Below are 24,251 nucleotides of genomic sequence, written 5' to 3' on the forward strand. Positions count from 1 at the left end.
CCCACCGTCCTCTTCTATTCCCTACTCTGGCCTTTTACGTCTTCTCATCTGCATATCACCACCCCCTTCCCTTTCTCCTATGATGTACTCTCTTCTTTCAGATTCCTTTCTCTCCAGCCCTTTATCTTTCCTACCCACCTGGCGTCACCTTCTATCTTCTCTTCCTCTGCCTTTTTTTGTCTGGTGTCTTCCCCTTCCTTTCCAGCTCTGAAGAAGAGTCTCATCCCAAAACCTCAACTGTTTATTCATTTCTATAGGCGCAGTCTGACCTGCTGAGTTCCTCTAGCATTTTGTGTGTGTTACTTTGGATTTCCAACACCTTAAACCATAAGAGAATAAGATAAGGGAGCAGAATTAGCAAATCTGGCCCATTGCGTCTGCTCCACTATTTCATCATGGTTGATCCACTTTTGATCTCACCATTTCATTATGACTGATCCATTTTTCTTCTTCAGACCTTCTTGTGTTTATGATTAACATATAGTGATGATCCAGCATATTCAGTCACAAAATAGTATCAGCACACATCTCTAGCCTGGAGCAATTCTGGCAGGTTGACATAAAGTGTGAACTGCGTGGTATGTAGGAATAGTATAATGTTACGGGCACCATTATAATAAAAGAAAAATTTGTATAAATATGTGAAACAGCAGCAATAAAAGATGAAAGGTGACCAGTTTAGGATGAGAGTGTGTCTGTGAGCTGAGGAATGGGGGCAGGACATTCAGACAGGATGTGCATATATGCTGGGCAGCAGCAAGGTTTCAAAGGTACATTTAATATCAGAGAAATATATACAATATAGATCCTGAAATACTTTTTCTTTGTAACCATTCACGAAAACAGAGGCATGCCCCCAAAGAATGTACGCCAGTTAAATGTTAGAACCCCAAAGTCTCCCCCAGCTCCCTTCCCTCCCGTGCTTAAGCGGCAGCAAGCAACAATCCCCCCCTTCCTCCATCGGCAAAAGAAGCATCGGCTCCCACCACCAAGCACTCAAACGTGAGCAAAGCAACAGCAAAGACACAGACTTGCAGTACTCCAAAGACGACATTGTATCAGTGAATGGCATTCGACTTACCACAGGCTCTCTCTCTCTCCCTAATAAGTTTCACAGCGAGATGGGGGACATAACAAAGAACCTGCTGGTTTATGATGTTAAAAGTCCGTTGCATCATTTCCTCCTGAATTCTCTGCCCAAAGATCCCGGGTCTCTGGGTACACAGCCAGAGATCTTCTGTCTCCAACGACACACTGATCTCCTGCAGAGGCACCAACCTCTCCATGACATCCTAGGGCTCTTAGGCCGAGCCCTTGGTGTGCCGAACAACAGCCAGTTGTGAAACCCCAAGAGTGGGTTCCATTCCTGCAAAGAACCCTAGTCAGTGTGTAACTCCAGGCCAGGGTCTTCAAAAGGACCCTGAAAAGGAAAAATAGAGATATTAAAGATGAAAATTGAGCTGTTTCCGAAAATGCAAGCAAAGGAGCCATCGTTAGGTGCCATTAGCCATCCTAAGCTCCGCCTTCTTTAAGAAGTCTAACAACTGGGGAAGAAGCTGTTACCTAGGCTGACAGTTCTGGCCTTTATACTGTATTTGACTTATATGTCAGCCCCTACTCCTTGGAACACAAATCAGATTAGTTTTTCATGCCTATTCTTCTTACTTATATCTGATATGATATCTGATATGTATCATATCATATACTGATATGATACATTCATATCAAGAACTTATCCAGTCCCAATTACTGAATTTCCCTCCACTCTTTCTGCAGTACACTTCAAACTATAACAATTAGCACTAACAAAAGAAAATCTGCAGATGCTGGAAATCCAAAGGAACACACACAAAATGCTGGAGGAACTCAGCAGGCCAGGCAGCATCTATGGAAAAGAGTACAGTGGACGTTTCAGGCCGAGATCCTTCAGCACGACTCAATCAGCACTAAACGTCCTTCCCTTCACACCACTCCTGCTTGCTTTTGACCAGTTATTAAAATCTATGTCGACTGTAGGTTAATACCTCCTGTTGCTAGAACCAATTGCCTTGTTCCTTCAGTCCATCAAAACCTCTCATGACTTGAACACCTTGAATAAATCATCCCTTTGCTTCCATTTTCCAAAGAGAAGCATAAAAATCTCAAAGAATCTTTCTGTTGTTATAAAACTCTTTGGAACTTCACTGATATAATGTAAAGAAACGCAGCAGGTGATTTTCACCTATAAAAATTCACAAGGCGCTAGAATTTGAAGGTTTTGAAGCTCTATTTACAAGACATCATTCACAAGGGGTACTTACTCTTTCAAGGTCAATTCCTTCTGTCTAGTAAAGTTGCCAAGTTCCCATTTTGCTTTCAAGTTGGAGCTAACTTCATGAAACTTAGTCTCATCTACAAAGCAGACAAGCTACAAATACACTCCTTAATAACTGACGATCCTAAGCAACACATACAAAATGTGGAAGGAACTCAGCAGGTCAGGCAGCATCTACGGAAATGAATCAACAGTCGACATTCTGGGCTGAGGCCCTTCATCTGGACTGGAAAGGAAGGGGGGGGAAGATGCCAGAAGAAAAAAGTGGGAGGAGGGAAAGGAGGATAGCAGGAAAGTTAATGGTGAAGCCAAGTCGGTAGGAAACAAAGGGCTGGAGAGGAAGGAATCTAATAGGAGAGGAGAGTGGACCATAGCAGAAAGGGAAGGAGGAGGGGACCAAGGGGGAAATGATAGCCAGGTGAGAAGAGGTTAGAAGCCAGAGTGGGCAATAGAAGGAGAGGAAGAGCGAACTTTTTTAGCCAAAGGAGAAATCGATATTCATGCCATCAGGATGGAGGCTACTCAGACTGAATATAAGGTGTTGCTCCTCCACTTAGAGGGTGGTCTTATCGTAACACAAGAGGAGGTCATGGACTGACATATCAGAATGGAATGGGAATTGTAATGAAAATATTTGGACATTGGGAATTTTCTCTTTTGGTGGATGGAGCAGAGGTGTTCGACGAAGCGATTCCCCAATTAACGACGGGTATCACCAATGAAGAGGATGCCACATCAGGGGCATCTTCCTGAAGAAGGGTCTCAGCCTGAAACATCAACTGTTTATTCATTTCCATGGCTTTCTGAGTTCCTCCTGCATTTTGTGTGTGTTGCTTTGGATTTTCAGCATCTGCGGAATCTTTCCTTTTTACATACTGATAAACCTGCCAGCTCGCTCATACCATTGGCAGTAGTTGTTGAGAGGCCCACCACAGCCCTGCCCACAATAAACAATGATGCATCACTATTTTGGTTCTAAAGTTCAAGTTCAGAGAGAGAAAATCATCCCTGATTCCTACTTTTGACCACGAAGCTGGAAACGGCTGAATCGCTAGTTTATGTGGATATCAGGCAAAGAATACATCTGATTCAGCGGACATGCTTGATGATAAAGTGAATGTAGCTAATAAAACCATCATATACGCCATTCCCAACCTGTGCTTAAGGAAATCACGAGCATCCTTCCTGAACCACTGCCATCTAGAATCTAGTGACCACACTCCCACAAGAGGTGTTTGCCAGGGAGTTCCTAACTTTACACCTGGTGAAGATGAAGGAATGCCAATGCATTCCTAGATCAGAATAATGTGTGACTTGGACTGGAACATGTAGGTGTTGGTAATTCCATGTTACTAATTTAGAGCCGGATGTGATATGGAAATCGTTGTCAGGACAACCGCATCCCAGCCATAGCTAAGGGAAGAGGGGAAAATTGTGAAGATGATGTATAACTTTCATCAAGGAAAAACGTAACATTTGATTTGCTACAGTAATGTGTAAGGCTTTATTGCAGTCAATATACTACCTGCCTTTCAGCTGAAAGAAGTATTCTCCACAAGCTTTCAATATGACATGGGACAAACTTTGATAAGTGCAAAGTGGAGAGTATCCTGCTTGGTTGCATAAGAATGGAATGGGAATACCAATGCCCAAGAATGGAAACATCTACAAAAAATGGTGAATGCAGGCCAGTCCATCACAAGCAAAGCCCTCCCCACCACTGAGTACATCAGCAAGAAGCGCTGCCACAAGAAAGTGGTACCCATCAACAAGAACTCCACCATCCAGGACGTGCTCTCTTCTCGTTGCTGCCATCAGGCAGAAGGTACAGGATGGTGCCCCGCACCATCTGGTTTAGGAACAGTTATTATCTTTCAACTATCAGGCACCTGAACCATTATGGATAACTTCACTCACCTCAGCTCTGGACCAATTCCACAACGTATGGACTCTGCAACTCGTGTTCTCAGTGTTATTTACTTGGTTGCTCGTCTATTTGCATTTGCACAGTTGTCTACTTTTGCACATTGGCTGTTTGTCAGCTTCTGGTTGTGTGTGACTTTTCATTGACTATATTGTATTTCTTTGTTCTACTATGAATGCCTGCAAGAAAATGAAGCTCAAGGTAGTATATGGTGACGCGTATGTACTTTGATAATGAATTTATTCTGAACTTTGATCAGAAGCTGGGAGATATAAACGCTCCTTCTTCCCAAGTTTTGCCCTGTGACCGTGATGGGATCCTAAAAACTTGCTAACACTTATCTGTCATTTCATATTCCACAGAATTGTTGTAACATTCATATAGGCACATTGCTCATAACTGTGTGATGGGATGGGGTGGACCTGGGTTTAAACAATTACCTACAAAATTATAACTGGCTACAATGGAGGACAGAAAACTTAAAAATTTTAAGGACATAGAAAATGCAGTCAGATTCATAAAAGGGTTGAATGTAATGTCCAGAAAACAGCTTATTTTTAAACTTTTCTCTTGTGTTATCCAATCTCTCACAAATGCTCAAAGACAGACTATCTGTCCCAACTTATTCTGATATCAAGTCCATCTCGATATCTGAGAAAAAAAGGATTTTTTTTCTTGGAGGGGCTCTGTTAAAACATTAATCTGTCTCTTCAAATACTGACTGAAGCACTGTGTAAATCCCAACATTTGTTCGTTTAATGACAGCAAGGTTTGATCACTTCGGACCATATCATTTCTTAAAGATAAATTTGTTTTAAGAAATGTTCCTTAAATTAATTGTATCAAAAGGCATTTTAGTGTCTTTGAACAGGTAGGGAGAAATATTGAAAGGGTGAGAGTGTGAAGGAAGGACAGGAGGAAGAAGGGGGGAAGAGGGGGGAAGGGGGGGAAGGGGGAAGAGGGAGAGAGGGGGGAGAGGGAGAGAGGGGGGAGAGAGAGGGGGGAAGAGAGAGGGGAGAAGAGAGAGGGGGAAGAGAGAGGGGGAAGAGAGAGGGGGAAGAGAGAGGGGGAAGAGAGAGGGGGAAGAGAGAGGGGGAAGAGAGAGGGGAAGAGAGAGGGGGAGAGAGAGAGGGGGAGAGAGAGAGGGGGAGAGAGAGAGGGGGAGAGAGAGAGGGGGAGAGAGAGAGGGGGAGAGAGAGAGAGGGGGAGAGAGAGAGGGGGAGAGAGAGGGGGAGAGAGAGGGGGAGAGAGAGGGGGGAGAGAGAGGGGGAGAGAGAGGGGGAGAGAGAGGGGGAGAGAGAGGGGGAGAGAGAGGGGGAGAGAGAGGGGGAGAGAGAGGGGGAGAGAGAGGGGGAGAGAGGAGGAGAGAGGAGGAGAGAGGAGAGAGAGGAGAGAGAGGAGAGAGAGGAGAGAGAGGAGAGAGAGGGGGGAAGAGAGAGGGGGGAAGAGAGAGGGGGGAAGAGAGAGGGGGGAAGAGAGAGGGGGGAAGAGAGAGGGGGAAAGAGAGAGGGGGAAAGAGAGAGGGGGAAAGAGAGGGGAAAGAGAGGGGGAAGAGAGGGGGAAGAGAGGGGGAAGAGAGGGGGAAGAGAGGGGGAAGAGAGGGGGAAGAGAGGGGGAAGAGAGGGGGAAGAGAGGGTGGTGGAAGGGAGAGGGGAGAGGGGAGGGAGAAGAGAGAGGAGAGGGGAGAGGGAGGAGTGAGAGAAAGGGGAGAGGGGAGGGGGAAGAGAGAGGGGAGGGGAGAGGGAGGAGTGAGAGAGGGGGAAATAAATGAAGGGTAAGATGGAAGAGGGAAAAAGATCACAGAGCGCTAACATTATCTCCCATCCTTCAGACTTCATCGACTGTATACATGCCTTCCCACAGAGTTACAGAGCAGTTCTTTGATATAAATTCCCTCCCAATGGAGAATACAAGTGGATACTGAAATACCAGCGAATATATAACACACATCCTTAGACATCTGAGGAAAGTAACTGCCCTAAGCAACTGATAGAAAGCGCTATGGATTAACCTGACCAGAAAAATAATTCAAGGTTCAAAGTAAATTCATTATCAAAGTATGTATATGTCACCATATACTACTCTGAGATTCATTTTCATTCAGCTATTTACAACAGAACAAATAAATACAGCAGAATCAATGAAGGATTACACACAAATACAGACAATGTGTAAAAGACAAACAAAGTAAATAAATAGTACTGAGAACATGTGTTGTAAAATCCTTGAAAGTGAGTCCATTGCCTGTGTTCAGTGATCAGTTCAGTTTTGTAGTGAGCAAAGTTATCCATGCTGGTTCAGGAGCCTGATGTTTGAAGGGTTATAACTGTTGCTGAAACTAATAGTGACAGGGCTGTATCCACCAATTTTTGTTGGCTTCTTTATTCTTGAACGTTGGTGTTTCCTGACCAATTAGGATACTCTAAACCGTGCATCTATAGAAGTTCGTCAAAGTTTTAGGTGACATGCTAAATCTGGGCAAACTTCTAAGAAAGTAGAAAAGCTGCCACATATTCCTTGAAGTAACAGCTACATGTTGCTCCTAGGACAGATCCTCTGATACGATAACGCCCAGGATTTTTAAGTTACTGATCCTCTTCATTTCAGACCCTCAAATGAGCTCTGGCTCATGGAGAGCCAATCAAGCATCTCCCTTTGCAATACTTTCAATGTGCTTTGAACTTCCTCCCAAACAACTGCACAACCTCATGGCGTGACTCTCCCCAGTTGACTACTGATGAGAATTTTGGGAAATGGGGTGTGTGCAAAGCAATCATTTCATTGGTTCTGCTATGGGATCTTGTCCTTTATTAGTCTCCTCCTGCCAACGTTCCCTACTAGAAACACAGAAAACAGCATGGTAGGGTAATGTTATGTTAACCATGTAACGTAGTTAGCTTAACACTATTGCAACACAATGACCTGGGTTCAATTCCACCACTGACTGGAAGCAACACACACAAAATGCTGGTGGAATGCAGCAGGCCAAGCAGCATCTATAGGAAGAAGCACTGTCGACGTTTCAGGCCGAGACCCTTCATCAGGACTAACTGAAAGAAAAGATAGTAACAGATTTGAAAATAGGAGTGGGGAGGGGGAAATGCAAAATGATAGGAGACCTGAGGGGGTGGGGTGAAGCTAAGAGCTGGAAAGGTGATTGGCAAAAGGGATACAGAGCTAGAGAAGGGAAAGGATCATGGGATAGGAGGCCTCGGGAGAAAGAAAGGGGGAGGGGAGCACCAGAGGGAGATGGAGAACAGGCAGAATGTTGGGCAGAGAGAGAACAAAAAGGGGAGGGGGAAAAATAAATAAATCAGGGATGGGGTAAGAAGGGGAGGAGGGGCATTAACAGAAGTTAGAGAAGTCAATGTTCATGCCATCAGGTTGGAGGCTACCCAGCCGGTATATAAGGTGTTGTTCCTCCAACTTGAGTGTGGCTTTATCTTGACAGTAGAGGAGGCCATGGACAGACATATCAGAATGGGAATGGGATGTGGAATTAAAACGTGTCTGTAAGCAGTTTATGCATTCTCCCTGTTACCATGTGGGTTTCCCCTGCGTGGTCCGGTTTCCTCCCACATTCCAAAGACATACGAGTTAATAGGTTAATTGGTCACATGGGTGTAACTGGTGAATGCCCCATGTCCAGTGTGTAGTCTTGTCACAATGATGTGAGCTTCAGTTAGGTGTTCCCCCATTCTTCTAAACGTAAAACATAGAACGAAAAACAGTACAGCACCAAAGCAGGCCTCTTGGCCCACAACGTTTGTCCAAACCAACTAAAAAATAATAAAGAAAAACAAAGCCCTCTTGCCTACACAATGTCTATATCCTTCCAACTTCCTTACACTCCTATGCCTATCTAAATGTCCCTTAAAAGCCTATAATGTATTTGCTTCTACTACCTTATCAGGCAGCGCATCTCAGGCATCCACCACTCTGAGTATAAAGCTTACCCCTCACATCCCCTTTGAACCCTCCCCCCTCACCTTCAACACCTGCCCTCTAACATTAGACATTTCGACTCTAGTGAATACCATCCTGCTGGAACTAATTTTTCCTTATTTAGCAATTCTGCCTTCCCAAGTCAGCCTGCACTCTTTTCACATAAAGTACATCTTACATAGGGTAAGGAGACTGAAGTAGACACTATACTTTAAAAGTGACCCTGCATAATTGTGTCAAGATATCCGTGCTCCTGTACTCAAATCTTCTTGCCATAAGGCTTCCTTGTGAAGAATGGCTCTTTGGGAGAGCTCTTGTAAGATGTTTAAAAACTGGTTTATTAGCACTGACATGTGTTGTGAAATGTGTTGTCTTGCAGCAGCAGCGTAATGTAATACAAGAATTATTATGTTACAATAAGAAATAGATATCAAAAATAAATATTGCAAAAGGAGAGCAAAATTGTGAGGTCATTTTCATGGGTTCATTGACCATTCAGACATCTGTTGCCATTGGGAAGATGCTGTTTATGAACCTTTAAGTCTGCATCTTCATGCTCGGGTACCTCATCCCTTATGGTGGTAAACAGAAGAGAGCATGTCCTGGAAAGTGAGGATCTTTAATGATTGATACTGCCTTCTTGAGGCACCACTTTCTGAAGATATCTTTGATGGTAGCGAGGCTTACGCCCATGACAAAAATGGCCAAGTCTACAGCCCTTTGTAGTTTTCTACAATCCTGTGCATTGGAGCTTCCACAGCAGGCAGTGATTCAACCAGTCAGAATGTTCTCCATGGTACATCCTTTAGGTTGGAACATCACACTATTCAGATTCTACAATGTTGGGCCATGTAGAAAGTTTCAGACAAGTTCTTTGGAGTAAATCCCATGCTCAGAGAGAGAAGAGAACAGCGAAAGAAAATGCGCCGATCCATCAGGAACTAAAAGACAAAACATTGGTTCAGGTTTCAGGGCCAGTTTGACCTCTTCACAGTAGTTGAAATGACAGAATCTTTCAGTGAGCATATAAATAAAATGCATGTCAACTGAGATTAAAGTGCATGAACCAATATAAAAGGAAATGAGGTTCCAAACCACTACTTCCTCTAAATTAGTACTTTCAGACAATGGTGAGTCATTTATTGAGTCAGCATAATTATAGCAGGCAATTGACAATGTTGATTTCACCCACCTTTAAGATAGGAATTCATTTTGTATAAACAATGCGAATAAATAATTGCTTAAAATGCATTTTGAACTCTTCCATTACCAACAGACACCTCCTTTCCCCATAGGAGTCTTGACAGATGGGAAGAATCTTGTGTTCAGAGTTTGACTGCTGTGATTCACTATTGGAAAAGTTTCACAATGAGCTGATATTGTGAAATCAGTTGTTTTTTTTAAAAAAAATTATGCAATTGTGTCGTGACTCTACTGACACTGCTCAGAGCACCAAAAATGGAATCCTTGGATCAAACTATGTACTCATCCATACACCAAGGACATACAGTAAGACAGGAAGGTGGCATCCATAATTAAGGACCCCTATTACCAAGACATGCCCTCTTCTCAATGCTACCATCAGGGAGGAGGTACAGATGCCTGAAGGCATACACTCAATGATTCAAGAATAGCTTCTTCCCCTCCGCCATCCGATTTTTGAATGGACATTGAACCTTGTTACTTTATTTTTGCACTACTTATTTAATTTAACATATATATTCTATTAAAAAAATTAAAAACAACTTAATTTAATAAAATTTGTTTTATTAAAATACATTTTTTATTAATATGTATTACAACATACTGCTGCTGCATAACAACAAATTTCATGACATATGCCGATGATATTAAACCTGGTTCTGATTTCAAAAGGAATAAAGCTCTGTATTATCCAAAGACCATTAAGATTAATTATATCTCAGGCTAATTATTGAGTAAAACTTTTTGGACACTGTCTCATCAACAAAACCAGTCAATAATTTTTAGGATCATCAGGATCAATTTGACCTCTCAGTGAGAGACGCTCATAAGTGAGGTACAGTTTGGAATACTTTATCTATATGTATCCTTTATTTACTGCTAAAATAAGCTCAAAATAAGTAAGCAACAGATTTGAACTCCTACATTGATTCATTGTGTACAGCCAGATTAGTTGCACCATAGGAGGGATTCAAAGTAAAAGTACTTCATTGTATTCTGACATCACTTTAATGACAACCATTATAGAGCATTCCTCTAATTACCTTCCCAGCAATTCTGGTTTATGCATTATAGCCATTTATTCCACATTATGGAAGTGAACTATGGTGTAGTGTTGCCTTCAGTACAAATTTAGCTAAAGTCATTTTAGGACGATAAGAGGAGACGGTCAAGTCACCGTCCCAAGAGGGAAACTAATTCAGAGAGACAAAGGTGAAAATTTGTTGAAATCTCTTATGGCGAGAAATGTGAGCACCTAATACCCATTTTTAATCAATCATAAAGCTCGTTGTGTGCGTGTTTAAGCCTGATAGCATTCATTTGCAGTGATAGCCTTGAATTTGGAAAATTGGACCAACCATCTCCCTCCTGGCACTTACCCCTGCAAGCAGAACTACTGCTACACATGTCCATTCACCTCCTCCCTCACCACTACTCAGGGCCCCAAACAGTCCTTCCAGGTGAGGCAACACTTCACCTGCAAATCTGTTGGGGTTGTCGACTGTATCTGGTGCTCCTGATGTGGCCTCCTCCAGCTGGAGGAACAACACGTCATAATCTACCCGTATAGCCACCAACCTGACCGCATGAAAATCGATTTCTCTAACTTCGAGTAATTTCTCCACGCTCATCCTTTTGTTTTCCATTCCCCATCCTGGTTCCCCCTTACCACTTCTCTTCCTCGCACTGGCCCACCATCTCCCTCTGGTTTCCCTCCTTCTCCTTCCCTTTCTCTCATGGTCCATTCTCCTCTCCTATCAGGTTTCTTCTTACCTTTTCAACACATCACCTCCAAGGTTCTCTCTTCAGCCTCCCTCCCCCACCCAACTACCTTTCCCCCCCACTTGGCTTCACCTATCACCTTCCTGCGTGTACTCTTTCCTCTCCCACCCTTTCTTATTATGGCCTCTTCTCCCTTAATTTCCAGTGCTGATTAAAGGTCAGCAGATGTTAACTGCTTATTCCCCTCTGTAGATGCTGCCTGACCTGCTGAGTTCCTCCAGCATTTTGTGTGCATTACTCTGGATTTCCAGCATCTGCAGAATCTCTTGTCTTTCACCATTCCCAGCCTTGACTCTTCTTATTCATCTGATGTATTTTTCATGCATTCAGAGATACAGCATACTAACAGGCTCCTCCAACACAATGAGTCCTCACTGCCCAATTACAACCTAGTGACTGATTAAGCTACTACCTCATTAATCTTTGGAGTATGCGAAGACACTATAGCACCAGGAGGAAACCCACACAGTCATGGGGAGAACATACAAACTCTTTACATACAGTGGCAAGAAATGAACCCAGGCCACTGATGTAAAGCAATGCGCCAAGCGCCATGCTGCCACCAGTCCTTCACGCAGTGACATCATCAACCCATGCAACGTTCGCCTCTGGAGGAATAACTTTGGACTTAAGTCCACCTAAAGCAAAGAGAAAACCCCTGTAGTAATCCGGTTCAGAGATGTCAATTACAGAGTCGCCACTGGGACATCCGACCTGCCTGCCTCAGGATTCAAAGTTCTGCACATTGCCACATCTTGCTGGGTCTTGTAATGTTTATTGCAAACCTTAAAAATGGGAACAACATAGTTGTGGCATGACTTTTGCCAATATAATGCATCGGTGACTTGTAGTACACTCTCAGTGTATAAAGAAGATCATAGCGATGGCTACACCCAGAGAGAAAACAAATGTTCCTTTTGTTCAGATTCAGATTTACTTATCACATGCACATGGAAGCAAACGGTGAATGGCATTTTTTTAATGTTAATGACCAAAATACCTGAGAGGCCAGCCTGCAAGTGTCATTGACATTCTAGTGTCAATGTAACATGCTAACAATGCTCGGCAAAACAACACAGAACACAACAAAACAAAATGCAACAAGCAACAACAACAAAACAAGTTCTTCTTCACATGTATTTCCCACATACAATCCTTCAACCCCAAGACAGAACAGGCCTCTGGGCCTCCAGTTTCCAGTCTCCATGCTTCAAGCCTTCAGGCTTCATGTCAACCTTCATGCTCCAATTTTCAATATTGCCCCCTGGACCTCTCTTACATACTCCCTCACATTTGACTCTTCCAGTCAAGATGGCACCTGCTTACAACGCTCTTTCAGTCGGCATCTTTAGGATAGATCAAGAAACTGTATATTTCACTTCTTTTTATGTCTTTTATGTTTGTTTTTTTTTGTCTTCAAAGTGATTCTGGAACTGCTAGAGCCTGTGATTTGCAATTTGGAGATTGTGTGGATGTTTCAGTGCTCTGCAGTCTCCTAGGCAATATGCAGGAACCTCATGGTGAGAAAGCTGCAAGCCAAAGTTCAATTCCATTTAATCGATTAACGTGATGAGGGAGATTGAAACGCCGCCTGCCAGTCTTTTTATCACAGGGAGATTGCTCGACTGCAGAGAGGAGAGACTGCCCTTTTATCGCTTGTGAGATCGCTCTGCTACAGAGAGGGGAGACTACATTTTTACCGCTGGCGAGACTGCTCTGCTATCAGAGAGGGAGAACGCTGCCCAGGTTTTCTGCATTTTGGTTGAGGACTTGGACTGTGGACATTTTTCCATCTTATCTTTGTATTGTGTGTTTTCTCCCGACCTTTCTCGTTTTTTGTGTGTGGGGAGGAGGATTTGGGGTGGATGTGCCTGCTCCGATTTTGTTTGTATTTTGTGCGGAGAGGAGGGATTTGGGGGTTGACGGTCGCTCAGCCTTTCTTTTCTTTCTTGGTTTCACGATTATCTGGGGAAGAAAAATTTCAGAATTGTATACTTTGATAATAAATAAACATTTAAATCTTTGAACCTTTGAACATTCATGGCAGAGATCCAGACCGTGGTTGCTATTAAAGAGTCATTTAAGGCTGTGACCTGCTTTTGATTATTCCTAACACTAAAGATATGGTAGCTAGCTAGGTTTTAATGCTGTTATCAGATGAAGATGTATAACACATGTAATAAAATATTTATTTCCAATTACACATCTTCTAGATTGGTCATTAAATGCTAAACTCAGGATTTGTTTTCTACATAGTATAATGCTGATATCCAAATTCTAGACAATGGTGTTCTTCAACTCATCAATAGATCCATCATACAGCATGATCGTGAATGACCTCTGACCCAACTTCACACACCTGCCCTTTACCCCACACTATTTAATGCCCATGGTTAAGAAATGTCTATTAGATTCAGCTTTAAAATTAACACTTTGCCTTTCATTTGTTAAATGCTAAAGAGTGTTGCAAATTACTACAGATACAAGAGAGGCTGCAGATGCAGGAAATCTGTACCAACACATTAAAGAGCGGGTCAGGCTGTGCCCAGGGAGGAAAATGGGCAGGCAACATTTCGATTGAAATAATTAAGGCGTGATGTAAGGTCTTGACCCAAGACATTGACTCTCCATGTCCGTCCAACAGTGCTGCCTGACCTGCTGTGATCCTCCAGGAACTTTTGTATCGTAAGTTATTACCACCTCCTGTCTGTAGCAAAGTTCCTTACTATTACCAGCGCCTATCACTTTGTTTCAGCTCATGGTCGGTTTTTTATTGGATTGTGGCTTTTAACCCTTGACTCCAACCATCAGAGTAATTCTTGGCCTTCTTACTGTACAGTGAAGCCAGTTTCCAGTGCAATCAGTGGCCGCTTTATCAGGAGCCTGTTGTACCAAATAAAGTGGCCGCTGAGTGTTTGCTTGTGGGGTTCTGCTGCTGGGGCCGCCCACTTCTTGGTTTGTAGTGTTGTTATTTAGAAAGGCTCTTCTGCACAGCACTGTTATAACGTGTGGTTAATTGAGTTACTGTCACCTTCCTGTCATCTTGAACCAGTCTGGCCGTTCTCCTATGACCTCTCTCATTAACAAGGCATTTTCATCCACAGAACTGATATTCACTGGATTTATTTTTTTTTTTTTAAAGTTTTTTTGCACCATTCTCTGTAAACTCTGGAGACTTTTGTGTGCAAAAATCCCAGATCACTTCCTGAGGTACTCAAACCACCACATTTGGCACCAACAATCTTTTCAGGGTCAACGTCCCTTTTATCACATTTTGTTCCCATTCTGATGTTTGGTCAGAACAACAAATGAACCTATTGACAATGTCTGCATGCTTTTAGAGTTGCTGCCACGATTGGCTGATTAAATATCTGTGTCAACGGGCAGGTGCACAGATGTACCTAATAAAGTGGCCACCGTGTATACAAGGCCTGTTGAAGGATCTCAGCCCCAAATGTCGCCTCTTGCCTCCTCTGCATAGATGCTGCCTGACCTCCTGAGTTCCTCCAGCATTTTGCGCGTGATGCCCTAGACTTCCAACATCTGCACAATCTCCTGTGCTTCCAGAATAAAATCCTGGAGAGACTTGTTATTCAGATAATGAACAAACTGACAAAAGTTGACAACAGTCAAAAATAAATTATCGGGTCACTTGCACAATTGATCCCCATTTCAGACAAGTGTCAGTTTCCGTTCTTTGTCACTGAAGTACATGGAACCACACAGGGAATATTGGAAAATCCCTTTCCCATACAGCAAGTGTTATCTTTAATATGAGACGGATTGCGAAGTGAAAGCACAGCTGCTGATCTCCCAGATTTCTTCCTATCTATCCTCTCTTGGCTTAGTCTCATTTAACTCACCAACAAATGCATTAACCCAGATCTTGTGGAGGGAGCCTGAAGGAACAGACAAGAACTCCACCATTACTAATGATACATATTATCTATGATCATTAGGTTCCTAATTAAAGTGAAATCCCCAGGGATCCAGGATAAAATATAAAAGAGAAGCCGGTTAAAGCAACAACACAGAGTGCTCAAGAAGAATGCAGTATTCGATGAGGGGGACATTTTAGGCGGAGTCAGTGACATAAAGATTTGGATCATTTCGTGTTTGTTGCTACCTGCACTAAATGGTTAATTAATTAATTTCCACTTTTCTTTAGAAATACAGTGTAGAGCAGGCCCTTCCAGTACAATGAGCGGCACTGTCCTGCAACCCATCTAATTTAACCCCAACATAATCAAAGGAAGATTTACAATGACCAGTTAATCTTCTAACAGGTACACCTTGGGGGAGTTAACCAAGACGGTCCTGGCAGAACATACAAACTCCTTACAGAGAGGAGCAGAACAGAACTCCAAATTCTGACCGCTGAGCTGCATCGTGTTACACTAAACACTACACTACAGTGTACCATATACTCTGAATAGAAAAACTGGAGTGGATCAGAATATCAGAATCCGTTTTAATGTCACTAGCATCCATTGTGAAATTGGTTGTTATGTGGCTGCGATACAGAATAATAAAAACTGTAAATTACAGTATATATGTATTAAATTAAATAAGTAGCGCCAAAAGAGAAAAGTACTGAGGTAGTGTTCATGTGTTCAAAGCCCATTCAGAAACCTGGTGAAAGAGGGGAAGACACTATGCCTGAATCATTGAGTGTGTGCCTTCAGGCTCCTGTATCTGCCCCCCTAACAGTAGCATTGTGAACTATCCACTTCGAACAATGGCAATTGTCGACCATGTCAGAGAGGAGTGAGAGGGTAACACATCTATCAGAAGTTTGTATTTCATAATCATATTTCTCAATGCAATCCATAAACAAAATATCAGGTTTACTGAATTCAATTTGATACTGTATGCTCCTGTAGTTAAGTGTAATCTAGTGACTACTGGGTCAAACGTAGTACATCACAGGCATTACCAGTACACAAATGCAAACTCTAATACTTCATTTGAATATCAATGTTTTTAATCACTCATGCATTTTAGGTAAATGCACAAAATATTCTTAAACTATCCAGAAATTTTGATCCAGAAGATTGGAATGGAAAATGAGTGTAAATGAAACAGATGTCAGGAAGAACATTACTGAAAGGGTGAGAAATCTCTGTAAGAGTCTGCCAAAAAGAAAATGACAAAAACATGAGACAGAGTCAACGTGAAGATAATTCATCTTTTGGGGTTAAGGTGCTATTGAATGAGTTGGAACAGCCAAATTGCTTTTTATCAGTCCTTTGCTTTTATTTTTGTTCTCTCTCTCTGAATCTTCTCAATGTTTTTTATAACTGGCAGACTAAAGGCTATCAAAATCAGAATCAGTTTTTAAATCATTGGCAATGCAATACATAATAATAGCAAAAACCGTGAATTACAGTAAATATATATATATGTAATTACATTAAGTGTGCAAAAATAAAAGTTAAAAAAGTAGAGGTAATGGCCACGGGTTCAATGTCCATTCAGAAATCAAATGGCTGTTCCTGAATTGTTGAGCATCTATCTCCACCTAATGAACAGGTTCCAATTTTACAAACATCTTTAAGATAATCTTTATTTATGAGTCAGAAGATACACAAAAATCCCTCAATATGGTAAACATATCTCTTCAATATTGTAATGAATGGGATCAAAAGCACCTAAGACTGATAAAAAAGAATAATTACCAAAAGTGAAGAGATAAAAGTAGCTGTGCCATTCATAGCACCAAATATACTCTATATATGTCAGACTTCTGAATTTAATAATATAGTGGGATCTCACTCAGATATACAGTATGAGTTTCTGCAAGTCAAATGCTCATAATCTCTACATGGCCTGTAATATAATTAAAATTTTGGCTCACTTCATAATTTATAAGTAATTGACCTGAGAATAAATGCACGTTCCAATAGGAAGGCAATGTTTGTAAGGTTTAACCTCAATTTGTGGGGATGCTTTAATATTTCATCAACCAAGTGGAACAAATTGTGATTCTATCCTTTCTGCAGTAGGCAGGAATATCCCAGTGACCAACCATTTTAATTCCAGTTCCCATTCCCATTGCGATATGTCAGTCCATGGCCTCCTCCACTGCAATGGTGAGGCTAATCTCACAGGTTGGAAGAAAAACACCTCATATTCCATCTGAGTAGTTTCCAATCTGAGGGCATGAATGACGCCTTTTATGACTTCCAGTAATTTTCCCCTCTGTGCCTTCCCTCTTCTTCCATTCCCCACTTTGGCTTCCACCATACCTCTTCTGTTTTCCTCACCTGCCTATTGCCTCCCCCTGGTGCCACTCCTCCTTTCCTTTCTTTGTTCTCCTCCCCTCTCCTATCAGATTCCTTCTTGCTCAGCCTTTTCCTTTCCCACCTATCACCTCCCAGCTTCTCCCCCCCCCCCCCCCACCCACCTGGCTTCACATAACACTTTGTAGCTTGTACTCCTTCCCCTATTCCCACCTTCTTATTCCGGCTGCTTTACCCTTCCTTTCCAGTCCCGATGAAGGGCCGCAGGACAAAATGTTGACTGATTATTCCCCTTCATAGATGTTGCTTCACTGGCTGAGTTCCTTCAGTATTTTGCGTGTGCTGCTCTAGATCTCCAGCATCTGGAAAACCTCTTGTGTTTGTGATTCTATCCTTGCTGCTTCAGAGCGTTTGCTGTTTGGACCACTATTTGTGCATTGTACATACTCAAAGAATAACGAGAATGAAGCTACCGAGGGCATCCCCATCACAACGCCTAAAGAGGGAAACTGGAGGATAAAATACCAGAGACAATCAGCAGTTCTGACAAATTTCTACAGAAGTATTGTGGAGAGCTTCCTGATGGTTGCCACACCAACTGGTCTGGGCACAGAATCAGAAAAAAGCTGCAGAGAGTTGTAAACTCAGCCGGCTTCATCATGGGCACTAGCCTCCTCACCATCGAGGACATTTTTAAAAGGTAATACCTCAAGCAGGTTGCCTCCATCATGAAGGACCCTCAACAGCTGGGATATCCCGTCTCCTCATGACTACCATTAGGGAAGAGGGACAAGAATCTGTCAACGTTTTTGGGACAGTTTCTTCCCCTCTGCCATTAGATTGCTGAACAGTCCGTGAACTCATGAACTCACTAATTTACTCTCTTTTTGCAATATTTATTTACTTACCATATCTTTTTATCATAACACAACTTATTTTATATATTGCACTGTATTGCTGCCACAAAACAGTAAATTTCATGGCATACACTGAGCAGCCACTTTATAGGTACACCTGCTGTTTCGAGTCGCTCATAACCGCATCAACTTCTGGAGTACAAAGAGCTGGCTCAGCCCCTTTAAGGGTTCAGGACTGTCCTGCTAATTGGTACTCATGTCTTGGATGCCAAGAATGGAGTATTTAATGTACACCTGAACTGTGGTTCCATGCCTGACTGCTAGCCCTACTAGTGATATTGTCTATTGTTTCATGTCAGATTCAGTTTGAAACCATGTCTTGAACCTTGCATCATATACCCCAGCATTTGCTTCCAAACCATCCTGTCAAAGACTCATGTCACACCTGTTCACCTGCACGTTAATGCAAATATCTAATCAGCCAATCACGAGGCAGAAACTCAATGCATAAAAGCATGCGGGCACAGTCAAGAGATTCAATTGTTCAAACCAAACATCAAAATGGGGATGAAATGTTACTTAAGTGACTTTGTCAATGGAATGATTGTTGATGCCAGACAGGGTGGTTTCAGTATCTCAGGCATTGCTAATTCCCTGGGAGTTTCACGCTTAACGATCTTGAGAGTTTACAGAGAATGATGCAAAGAATAAAAAAATATATATATCTCCAGTAAACAGTAGTTCTGTGGGTGAAAATATCTTATTAATGGAAGAGGTGAGAGGAGTATGGTCAGACTGGTTCAAGCTGACAGGAAGGCGACAGTAACTCAAATAACCACGTGTTACAACAGTAGTGTGCAGAAGAGCATCTCTGATCACACAACATGTCAAACTTTGATGTGGATTGGCTATAGCAGCAGAACAACACACTAGTTCACTCCTGTACCTAATAAAGAGGCCACTGAGTGTATAGTATGTCAGTGATAATAACCTGATTCAGATTCTGAGATCAGACAGCTTCTGTGCGAAGAACAGAGTTGTCATTCCTGGTCAAGAATCCATCATTGGATTTCTGGCATCTGCAGTTATGTTGCTTCAGCTACTTGAAGAAGGACATGTACAAGCATAAGTCACACGTGTGTCTCATCAGAGACTTCAGTTTTGGATCGGGCAACACAGTGGTCAGTCTCTTGTCCCACCTCAGCTGATACACAAAGTTCCAGACCCTGAATGGATTAAGTCACCAGCCAAAATCAAGAGCTTATGAATACAGCGGGAATTGTATTCATAATTCCTAAAAAAAAACAGGTAACGTCCACCCTAACAAGCGTCCTCTGTCTGCTAGTGGTAAATGACTAAAGTGAAATTAACATGTCTCGATCCAGCACTTAAAAGGTTTGTCTGCAGCATACAGCCATCTTTAGGTTGCTATTAATTGACATTAATACCGTGAAGTATTGCAATATAGGTGCAGAGAATAAAGTACCTGGCTTACAGAGTGCACCATGCCCTTCGGAGACTGAGCCGAGGGGAGTAATGAGAGTATCTCGCTGTGCTTGATCATGGAGTGGTTAATGCTCTTAATTGGAAGTATTCCATTTGCCAGCACTAATAAACCTCACCTTGATGAGCACAGAAGTTTATTTAAAACCTCTCCCATCATAACTCATCCATCTGGTACATTAACTTTCCCATCAAAGTCCAACTAGTGAATACATTAACTTCCACTGTTGAAATCTATTCTTATAGTACATTAACACTTCCAGTGAAGCCTCTCTTATACATTAACTTTTGCATCAAAGCTCATCCTTTTAACACATTATCGTCTACTGAAACTTTTTTCCTCTATACCTGTTCTTTTATTGAAGCTCACACAACTGATCTACTAACTCTTCCATCAAACTCCAGAGTCTCATCGATTACCTATCCTCCTGAAACCTATTCCATCAGTACCTAGCTCTCAGATGAAAGATTATCCCTCTAATAGATTAATTCTCAAACTCATCCATTGAGTACATTTATTCTCCTGCTGCTGAAACTCCAACTAAAGCCTATCCCTCTAGTACATTAACTCCGCCACTGAACCTCAGTCAATGCCTCTCCTTTAATGATATCTATTTTGAATAATTCCAATATAATTTTCTCCACTCTAAACAGATCATTAGCCTAAGACATTAACCCTGTTTATCTCTGCACAGATGGTGCCTGACCTGCTGATTTATTTTCAGCTTTTTCTGTTCTTATTTTTCTCTCAACTCCCCATCCTTTTAATTATTCACAACATTTCTCAGTCATACAATAATGTCGCTTTGTTAGAGTCAATGTGATATCTTCAGCTGATTTCTGTTCTTGTCCTCTACCCATATTTGCTCGTCTTACTTTGAATTATTAGACACGGGGATTCCATTATCTATGTTATTTAATATGGTAAATACTGCACCTTGATGAGCTTTGCTGAGTTATGTTTTATCTGCAAAGAACGTAGGCTTCAGGCTGCCTTCATTACACATCGACCTTACATCTGGAATCCCTCTACACCCTCTCTAATCTTTATTTATAGTTCATTTGCTGGAATGAAATTATCTCTGAGTGGGGTCTGGCAGTAGTTATCGTGTCTTAACAGAGTTCATGGTACCGGAGCCTTAAGTCCTACATCACCAGGTTCATGGGCCTTTCAACCAATAGGCTCCTGAACCAATATGGATAGCTGCAGTCACCTCAACTCTGAACTGATCACACAACATACAGACCCATTTTCAAGGATTAGACAACTCATTTTCAATATTATTCATTCATTTTTATTTGTTTTTTTTGTATTTGCACAGTTTGCCTTTGTTTATGCGTTCATTATTTATTCATTTTTGTTTGTAGTCTCTCTTTGACTCTGTTGTATTTCTTGGAATCTACTGTGAATGCCCACAAGAAAATTAATCTCAGAGTAGTATATGGTGACCTATCTGTATTTTGAACTTTGAACATATCTCTGTTGACTTGTACACTGCTATGTTTACCAACATTGATTAAAGCACAGAGAAAGATTGTAATAATCGAGGCACGTGCAGAGGGCAAGTGAGTGTTCAGCACCGTCAACCAGCTTCTTTCTCGCTGCTGCTGGAGGTAGCTGCATGTGTGTGTGTGGGGGGGTCGGGGGTCTCTTGCACTCTCTTGCTTGAGGGAAGGTCCTTGAATTCAAGTGATCCCTCTCCCTCGATGCTGGAACGAGATTTAATCAATGTGGATTAAATGTACATTTGGACTCTAATTCAGGTTTATGATGTGTTCTAGTTCTGGTCACTCCCTTTTTGTTAATACTTTTGGGGTATTTTTGAATCAGGGCCATCTGCAGATAATGAACACTGAGATGAACTGAAGTGAAATATGCCTTTTGATTTTGTGTTTCATATTCTGTGTTTTAGCTGATTTAAATTGATATTGTCATCATTCTCAATTAATCTCAATTGCTCCCAATAACCCCCCCAAAAATAAGATAAATCTGTGGTAACCCAAGCCTCATCTATTGATGAGACCCTTTGCCCTTCTCCATCCTTCTCTCACCCTCTCTGCAACTTAATTCAAACTGTTTTTCTTTCCTCAATTTTGAGGAAGTTCATTGAACACATTGATGATCTTTTTTCTTGCTCTCTCTGCAGATGTGGCCTGACCTGCCGAGTGTTTCCAGCATGTTTGGCTCTTTTATTTCAGAATTACAACAGCTTTGGGTTTTTGCTTTTCCAGGCACTGCTTCTTTATCGTCTCACTGCATCCATTTCAGATTCCTCACCATTATTTACAGGCTCATGTTAAACCTCTCTGCTTCTCCCCAGACATTAGGTAAAAATTGTGTACAGCTGTTCTTCAGGGGATGAATTACTGTGGCAGTTAATTCTTGCTGCCACTGCATTAACGCCTTCAACCATCACCGTATGTGAGATTCCTTCAACCACCTTGACATGTCTCTTAGGTCCCCAGCATCTGTAAAATAATTCTCTTCAGCTGTAAGCCTTGTACTTGTTTATGCCCAATTTGCCTTCTTTCAAAGCACTTCAGTGAATTAATGCAGTACCATTGTTTTTTTTCCATCAACTATGAAAGGATAACTTGCATTTTCTTGACCAATGTGCAATACATTCCATTTCTAAATGTTGAATTGCAATTGACATAATTGCCAATTAAGTTTGTTCTGCATCTATAATGAAGAATCTAATCTTTAAGCTGCACATACAAAATGCTGAAGGAACTCAGCTGGCCAGGCAGCATCAAAGGAAGTGAGTTAATGGTTGACATTCCAGGCCAAGACCCTTCGTTAAGGCTGGAAAGAAGGGGGGAAAGGGCTAGAAAAAGGTGGGGGAGGGGAAGAACCACAAGCGAGAAGGTAATAGAGAAAACCAGGTGGGTGGGGGCGGGAGGAGAAGTAAGAAGCTGGGATCTGATAGGCGGAAAAGATAAAGGACTGGAGAAGAAGTAATCTGATAGGAGGGGAGAGTGGATCATGGGAGAAATGGAAGGAGGGACACCAGGGGGAGCTAATTGGCAGGTGAGAAGAGGTAAGAGGGGTCCAGAGAAGGGAAATGAGGAAGAGGGAAAGGGGAGTGGGAAATTTACCTGAAGTTGGAGAAATTGATGTTCAAGACATCAAGTTGGAAGCTATCTAAACAGATTATGAGTTGTTGCTCCTCCAATCTGAGAGTGGCCTCATCGTGACATTAGAAGCAGCCATGGACAGAGATGTCAGAAGGGGAATTGGAATTAAAATTGTTAGCCACTAGAAAATTCTGCTTTTTCCAGATGTAGAAAAGTTGCTTGACAAGCAGTCCTCCACCTACATTGGGTCTCACCAGTTTAGAGGAGGTCACATTGGGAGCACTGGATACAGTAGACGACCCCAACAGATTGCAGGTGAAGTGTTGCCTCACCTGGAAGAACTGTTTGGGGCCCTGAAAGAAAGTGAGGGAGGAGGTGAATGGGCAGCTATAGCACTTCTTCCACTTGCAGGGGCATTGCAAGGAGGGAGATTAGTGGGGAGGGGCGAATGGACAAGGGTATCATGGAGGGAAAGTGCCAAGTTGGGGTGGGAGGTAATGTTCTGTTTGGTGGTAGCATCCCGTTGAAGGTAGCAGAAGTTGCGGAGAATGATGTGCTCGATGATGTGCTCGATGATGTGGAGGCTCATGGGGTTGTAGGTAAGAGCAAGAAGAACCCTATCCCTGTTAAAGTTGTGGGAAGGTAGGGCAAGGGCAGATGTTCAAGAGATGGAGGAGTCAAGGGTGAGGGCAGTGTTAATAGTGGAGGAAGGGAAACCATATTCTTTGAAGGAGGATGTCCTAGAAAAGAAAGCCTCATCCTGGGAACAGATGCGGTGGAGGCAAAGGAACTGGGAAAAGGGAATGGCATATTTTCTTTTTATTTATTTATTTATTTATTTATTATTATTTTTTTATTTTTTTTTTACAGGAAACAGGCAAGTTAGCCGTGGGAGTCAGTAGATCTATAAATTAAATCAGTAGACAGTTTATCTCCAGAGATGGCGACAGCGAGATTGAGAAAGGGGAGGGAGGTGTCAGAAATGGACCATTGAATTTAATGGCAGGGTGGAAGCTGAAGGCGTAGTTGATGGAATTGACAATTTCTTGAAGCAGCACCAATGTAGTTGTCAATGTAGCACAGAAAAGGTTGTGGAGCATTAGCAGGGAAGGCTTGAAAATATCGACTGTTCAGCATAGCCAGGCATAACCGGGGGTCTTGCAGGTGCCCATTGAAACACTGAGTGTGCAGACAGCAGAAGGAACCGAGAAAGAAATTGTTGAGTATGGGTACCAGATGGAGGAGGGCAACTGATTGGGTCTGTTGTCAAGAAAGAGGCAAAGACCTTTAAGATCTTTTTGATGGGGGACAGAAGTGTGTAGAGACTGGACATGGAGGGTGAAAATGAGGCAAACAGGGCTAGGGAATTGAAAGTTGTTAAAGGAGATTGAGAGCATGAGAAG

Source organism: Hemitrygon akajei, chromosome 30 (assembly GCF_048418815.1).
Source record: "Hemitrygon akajei chromosome 30, sHemAka1.3, whole genome shotgun sequence".
NCBI lineage: Eukaryota > Metazoa > Chordata > Chondrichthyes > Myliobatiformes > Dasyatidae > Hemitrygon > Hemitrygon akajei.